We start from the raw sequence: 6,069 nt of genomic DNA on the forward strand, positions 1-6,069 counted from the left end.
GGGTAGCACATACGAAAGAGCAGGGGTGTAAAGGAAGAGACTTGTATTTACTTTCTATATTGCATGTCTAAATTCCTGGGATCATTTGTAAGGTTTTCAGTTCAGATGAGAAGTATGTAATTTTGTGAATTATAAATTGCTTCACCAGATGATCTTGCTCTACTTTAACTTAGTATCAGAGAAAACAAATAGCAAATGATGGAATTATTAGTAAAGAAAGAAGCAAATATTCATGCAGTTGATAAGATGAAAAGACACAGTATTTTGTTCTTTTTTTTTTTTTAAAAAAAACAAAGCCTTAATTTTGTACTAGAGAGGTAACAGTCACTCAAGTCAGAAATGCTAAATTAATGGTAAAATTAGATTAATTTGGATATAATGCAGAAATACCAATACAAATCATCAGGTAGAAAAGCAGTTATTCAGGAGCTGGCACCATAGTTCACTTGGTTAATCCTTCGCCTGCGGTGCCGGCATCCCATATGGGCGCCGGGTTCTAGTCCCAGTTGCTCCTCTTCCAGTCCAGCTCTCTGCTGTGGCCTGGGAAGGCAGTGGAGGATGGCCCGAGTGCTTGGGCCCTGCACCTGCATGGGAGACCAGGAGGAAGCACCTGGATCCTGGCTTTGGATCAGCGCAGAGCGCCGGCTGTAGCAACCATTAGGGGTGTGAACCAACGGAAGGAAGACCTTTCTCCCTCCCTCTCTCTCCCTCTCCCTCTCCCTCTCTCTCACTGTCTATAACTCTACCTGTAAAATAAAAAAAAAGAAAAGCAGTTATTCAGATTGAGTAACAGAACAATGTAGAGTAGGGTTCATCTTCCCATATAATAGTGACTGATGTTTATTATTTGTAATCTTTTTTGCTCATATGATCTTATTTTCGTTAATGGGTTTATATTACTTGGATTAGTATTATAAAGTATGGAATTTTAAGTTTACTTTGTGATTCAGTTATTGGGTTTTGTAGTGCTTTTACTGTATTTTTAAAATCTCTTATTATGTGCCTTTCCTTTAAAAATGCTGTATTAAACATGAATAGGAGTTGAAGGTCAAAAAATGAATATGGGGCTGGCACTGTGGCACAGCAGGTTAAAACTCTGCCTGTTGGCACTGGCATGCCATATGGACGCCAGTTCATGTCCCAGCTGCTCCTCTTCCAATTCAGCTCTGTGCTCTTGGCCTGAGGAATCAGTGGAAGATAGCCTAAGTGCTGGGGCTCCTGCACTGACCTGGGATACCAGGAAGAAGCTCCTGGCTCCTGGCTTCAGATCGGCCCAGCTCTGGCTTTTGAGGCCATTTGGGGAGTCAACCAGCAGATGGAAGACCTCTCTCTCTATAACTCTGCCTCTCAAATAAATCTTTTAAAAAAGGAAAAGAAAATTAAAATAATCATTTAAGATTATTTGAAATAAAAATAAATCTTTAAAAAAGATTTATTTATTTATTTGAAGGGCATAGTTATAGAGAAGCAGAGGCAGAGAGAGAAAGAATTCTTCCATCTGCTGGTTCACCCCCCAGATGACCACAATGGCTGGAGCTGCGCCAATCCAAAGCCAGGAGTCAGGAGCTTCCTCTGGGTCTCCCATGTGGGTGCAGGGGCCCAAGGACCCAGGCCATCTTCTACTGCTTTCCCAGGCCATAGCAGAGAGCTGGTGGAAGTGGAGCAGCTGGGGCTCGAATCTGTTGCTTTACCCACTACGCCACATTGCTGGCCCCCCAAAATAAATCTTTTTTAAAAAGATGTATTTATGTGGAAGGCAGAGAGAGAGAGAGAGATCTTCCATCCTCTGATTCATTCTCCAAAAGGCTACAACAGCTGGGGCTGGGCCAGGCCAAATTCAGGAGCCTGGAACTCCATCAGGTTCCCACGTGGGTGGCAGGGACCCAAGCACTCGGGCCATCTGCTGCTACTTTTCCAGATGCATTAACAGGGAGCTACATCAGAAGTGGAGCAGACAGGACATGAGCTGCTGACCATATGGGATGCCGACATCTCAGGCAGCAGCTTAACCTACTTTGCTATGACACTGGCCCCCAAATAAATCTTTTATAAAAAAGTCATCCAAATGAGAAAGGAAGAAGTATAGTTGTCAGTTTTTAGATGACTTTATGTGGCAGGTGACATATCATAAAAGCAACAACACAATCCTATAAATTCAGTGAAGTTACAGAATACTAAATCAACATACAAAAATCAGTTGCATTTCTATACACTAACAATGAAGTATTTGAAAAAGAAGTAGGAAAACAATCCCATTTTTGGGATTATTTGCATGGTATTGCAAATAATAAGTAGGAATAAATAAAATCAAGGAGATGAAAGATTTGTATATGAAAAACAATAAAAAAGAGAAATTGAAGAAGACGCAAACACATGTAAAGATATTTGAGGTTCATGAATTGGAAGAATCAAAATGTTCATACTTTCGAAAGAGCTCAAGTCAATGTCTTCCTTTTTTTTTTTTTTTGACAGGCAGAGTGGACAGTGAGAGAGAGAGACAGAGAAAAAGGTCTTCCTTTGCCGTTGGTTCACCCTCCAATGGCTGCAGTGCGCCGATCCGAAGCCAGGAGCCAGATGCTTTTCCTGGTCTCCCATGTGGATGCAGGGCCCAAGCACTTGGGCCATCCTCCACTGCACTCCTGGGCCACAGCAGAAAGCTGGCCTGGAAGAGGGGCAACCAGGACAGAATCCGGCGGCCCTACCGGGACTAGAACTTGGGGTGCCGGTGCCGCAAGGCGGAGGATTAGCCTATCGAGCCACGGCACTGGCCCAAGTCAATGTCTTTCAATATATCAGTGCCATTTTTTTTCACAGACATAGAGATAACAGTCCTAAAATTTGTATGGAATCACAAAAGACCCCCAGGAGCTAAGACAATCTTGAGCAAGAATAACAAAATGGGAAGCATCAGATTTCCTGATTTCAAATTATATGAAGATTAGAAAGTTGTAGTAGCCAAAATGGTTTTACTGGCATAAAAACAGAAACAGACCAATGGAACAGAATTGAGAACCACGAAGTAAACCTCTACATACATGTTCAACTAATCTTCAACAAAAAGTGTTGAGAATACAGAATAGGAAAAGGATAGTACCTCCAGTAAGTGGTATTAGGAAAACTGGATATCCATATGTAGAAAAATGAATTTGGACCCTTACTTGCATTAAATGCAAAATTCAAGACAAAACAGATAAAAGACTTAGTAAGATCTAGAGTGGGTGTTTGGCACAGTAGTTAAGATTTTGCTGGGGCTGGTGCTGTAGCGCAATGGGTTAACGCCCTGGCCTGAGGCACTGGCACCCCAATGAGACCCAGCTGCTCCACTTCTGATCCAGCTCTTTGCTGTGGCCTGGAAAAGCAGTAGAAGATGGTCCAAGTCCTTGGGCCCTTGCACCCATGTGGGAGACCCGAAAGAAGCTCCTGGCTCCTGGCTTCGGATCAATGCAGCTCTGGCCATTGCGGCCAACTGGGGAGTGAACCATCGGATGGAAGACCTCTCTCTCTCTCTCTGCTCTCTCTGTGTAACTAACTTTCAAATAAATAAATAAATCTTAAAAAAAAAAAGATTTCGCACGAGACACCTGCATTCTATATTGAAATGCTTGGATTTGAGTCCCTGCTCTACTTCCGAGTTCTGCTTTTTTATTCTGGGAGGCAGTGGGTGATGGCTCGATTGCTTGAGTCCCTTCCACCCAAATAGGAGACACTGAGTTCCATCCTCCTTGTATCGTCCTGCCCATCCCTGGACATTTCAGGAGACAGTCGGTAGAAGGAAGAGCTCTCTTGCACATTCTTTCTCTCTCTGTCTCTGTATCTCTTTCCTGTTTTTCAAATAGAATTAAAATACATGAATAAACATTTAAAAAGACACGTAATGCCAGAAATGGTAAAACTAATAGAATAATACAACATATGGAAAAATTTCTTGACATTGTTTTGGGAAATGTTTTTTTTTTCCTTTTTTTTTTTTTTTTTGAATAGGGCCCCAAAGCACAGGCAACAGATGCAAAAACACACAAGTGAGAGTGTATCAAACTAAAAAGATTCTGCCCAAAAGGCAACCAATGGAATGGGAGAAAATATTTGGAAACCATACATTTCACAAGGGGTTAAAATTCGAAATATATAAGGCACTCGAACAACTGGATGGCAAACAAAAAACTAAACAGAGTTGCTGCTCAGGTGTGCCCACTTTCAGGCCTTGTGTGCTGGCCTCCTCAGCGCAGGCCTGCTTAGCTTTCCCACGCAGAACCGACTGCTTGAGGAGAGACACTGAGTTGTCCTCCAGGATCTGAGAAAGCCGCCACCTCGTGGGAGCACGGAGATCTGCCCAAGAAGTTATTGTCTTGGCGCCAGTTCACAGTGGGTGGAGGGGGGGGTGGGCTCCGGTTGCCTCACAGCGCTGAGCTATGGTCGCCTGCCTCCCAATGTGGCAGGTATGACCTCTCTGAAGGTGGATAATATCCCTCGCCCGGCCCGCTAAGGTGGGTCTTTGAGAAGTACTGGTGCAGGGACCACGTATGCATCTCGCAGGACCGCTACACCAGGAAGTCACGTGGCTTCTACTGCACGGGCTTCCGCTGCAAGTGCGACACCAAGGACACCATGGGCGCCGTACACTGGGCTGTGCAGGATGGCCGCAAGGTCCGGGTGCAGATGGAGCGCTACAACCGCCTCCAGACTCTCAACACAGCCACAGGGGCCCGCTGCCCCACAGGTACAGGGTCAGCGGTTAGGGACACTGGAGCCACAGAGTCAGAGTCGTCCCAGGTCCCAAAGCCGACCTTGCTACAGGCTCTCCAAGTCTCAGTCCTGCTCGCGCTTCTAGACATCCAAGTCCAGATCTATGCGAATATCCCAGTCCCGTCCTCCTCGGTCTCCAGGTCGTGCTCACCATCCCAGTGTAGGCCCCAGTCCAGGAGTCCTGCCCCAATCTCTAAGCTGGAATCCAAGTCCACCCCACCCCCACTGCCCCACGTCTCCGGAAGAGGGAGGAGCAATTTCCTCTTACGAGAATCATGTGTCTGCAGGCAACCTAATGGAGGACTTGGGGAAGAGGGACCACACAGTCTATCAATCTGTTGAAGAATGTTTGGAATAAGCAACCAGCAGTTGGAAAGGCACACTTGTGAAGCAAGTGGGTAGCTGTTAAGGTGGCATATTGCAATGCAGAAGGGTTGGCTGTTCCCTGTTTTCTCCTGATTGCCTTGTGAAGAAACAAGTGGCTGTTCACTTTATTAAAATGCCTGACAACTTCACTTCCAGACACTCAGATCTTGCATATAAATAATGGAGCATACAGTGAGCAGTTCTAGTTGATAAGAAATACAGCCCCCATGGTAAATCTGATCATCTTGTATGAACTTCTAAAATGGGAAAAGCTAAGGAAACTCATGGTTTGTAACTTTGTAAGTACTTATACTATGGTGCATCTTTTTGCGTATGACTATTCTGTGCTATAAGCATTGTTTCCGTAGTTGAATTAAAACATTTTCTTGGTGTTCAAAAATAAAACATAAACCCAGTCCACTTAAAAAGTGGGTAAGGGCTTCTAGCAAGATGACGGCTGAGTACAATGCTCAGGTGATCATTTCCCACAGAGACACCAATTTGAGTAGCTGTTCACACACCAAGACACCTTCACAAGAGTTACAGAAGCCAGGTGAAAGACTGCAGTGTCTGATTTTCGTAGAACAATAAAAGGTGCACTGAAGAAAGCAGGAAGAAAGGAATTGTGATGTCAGCCCTCTCCCGGCTCTAAGCAGCACAGTGTAAAAAAGACATGCCTCATCTCCTAAATTAAATCCAGATCACAAAGTTGAAATTTGGTATCAGACCTGCCACATAAAAGCCACCACTGAACAGGTCCCCATGTGTTGCAGTTGATTTCTCAACAATGTTGCAGTGGATTCGTTTCTGAGAGGAGGAGTGTGGTGGGAGCAAGAGGCGCGGAGTCACCACACAGACCCCGGGAGTCGGGTGAAAGCGGGCTTGAGGCAAGCAGCCCGCAGACTCGTTTATTTCAGTTAGTACAACATCTTATATAGCCAAGGCCAGCCAATCCGGTCA

At 44.8% G+C, this 6,069-nt stretch overlaps 1 pseudogene; it reads left to right on the forward strand.

Moving 5' to 3' along the window:
- The first annotated feature begins 3,874 nt into the window (after positions 1 to 3,874).
- On the forward strand, positions 3,875 to 5,085 carry LOC133752635 (serine/arginine-rich splicing factor 2-like; annotated as a pseudogene).
- Positions 5,086 to 6,069: the final 984 nt, after the last annotated feature.

Source organism: Lepus europaeus, chromosome X (assembly GCF_033115175.1).
Source record: "Lepus europaeus isolate LE1 chromosome X, mLepTim1.pri, whole genome shotgun sequence".
Taxonomy (NCBI): Eukaryota; Metazoa; Chordata; class Mammalia; order Lagomorpha; family Leporidae; genus Lepus; species Lepus europaeus.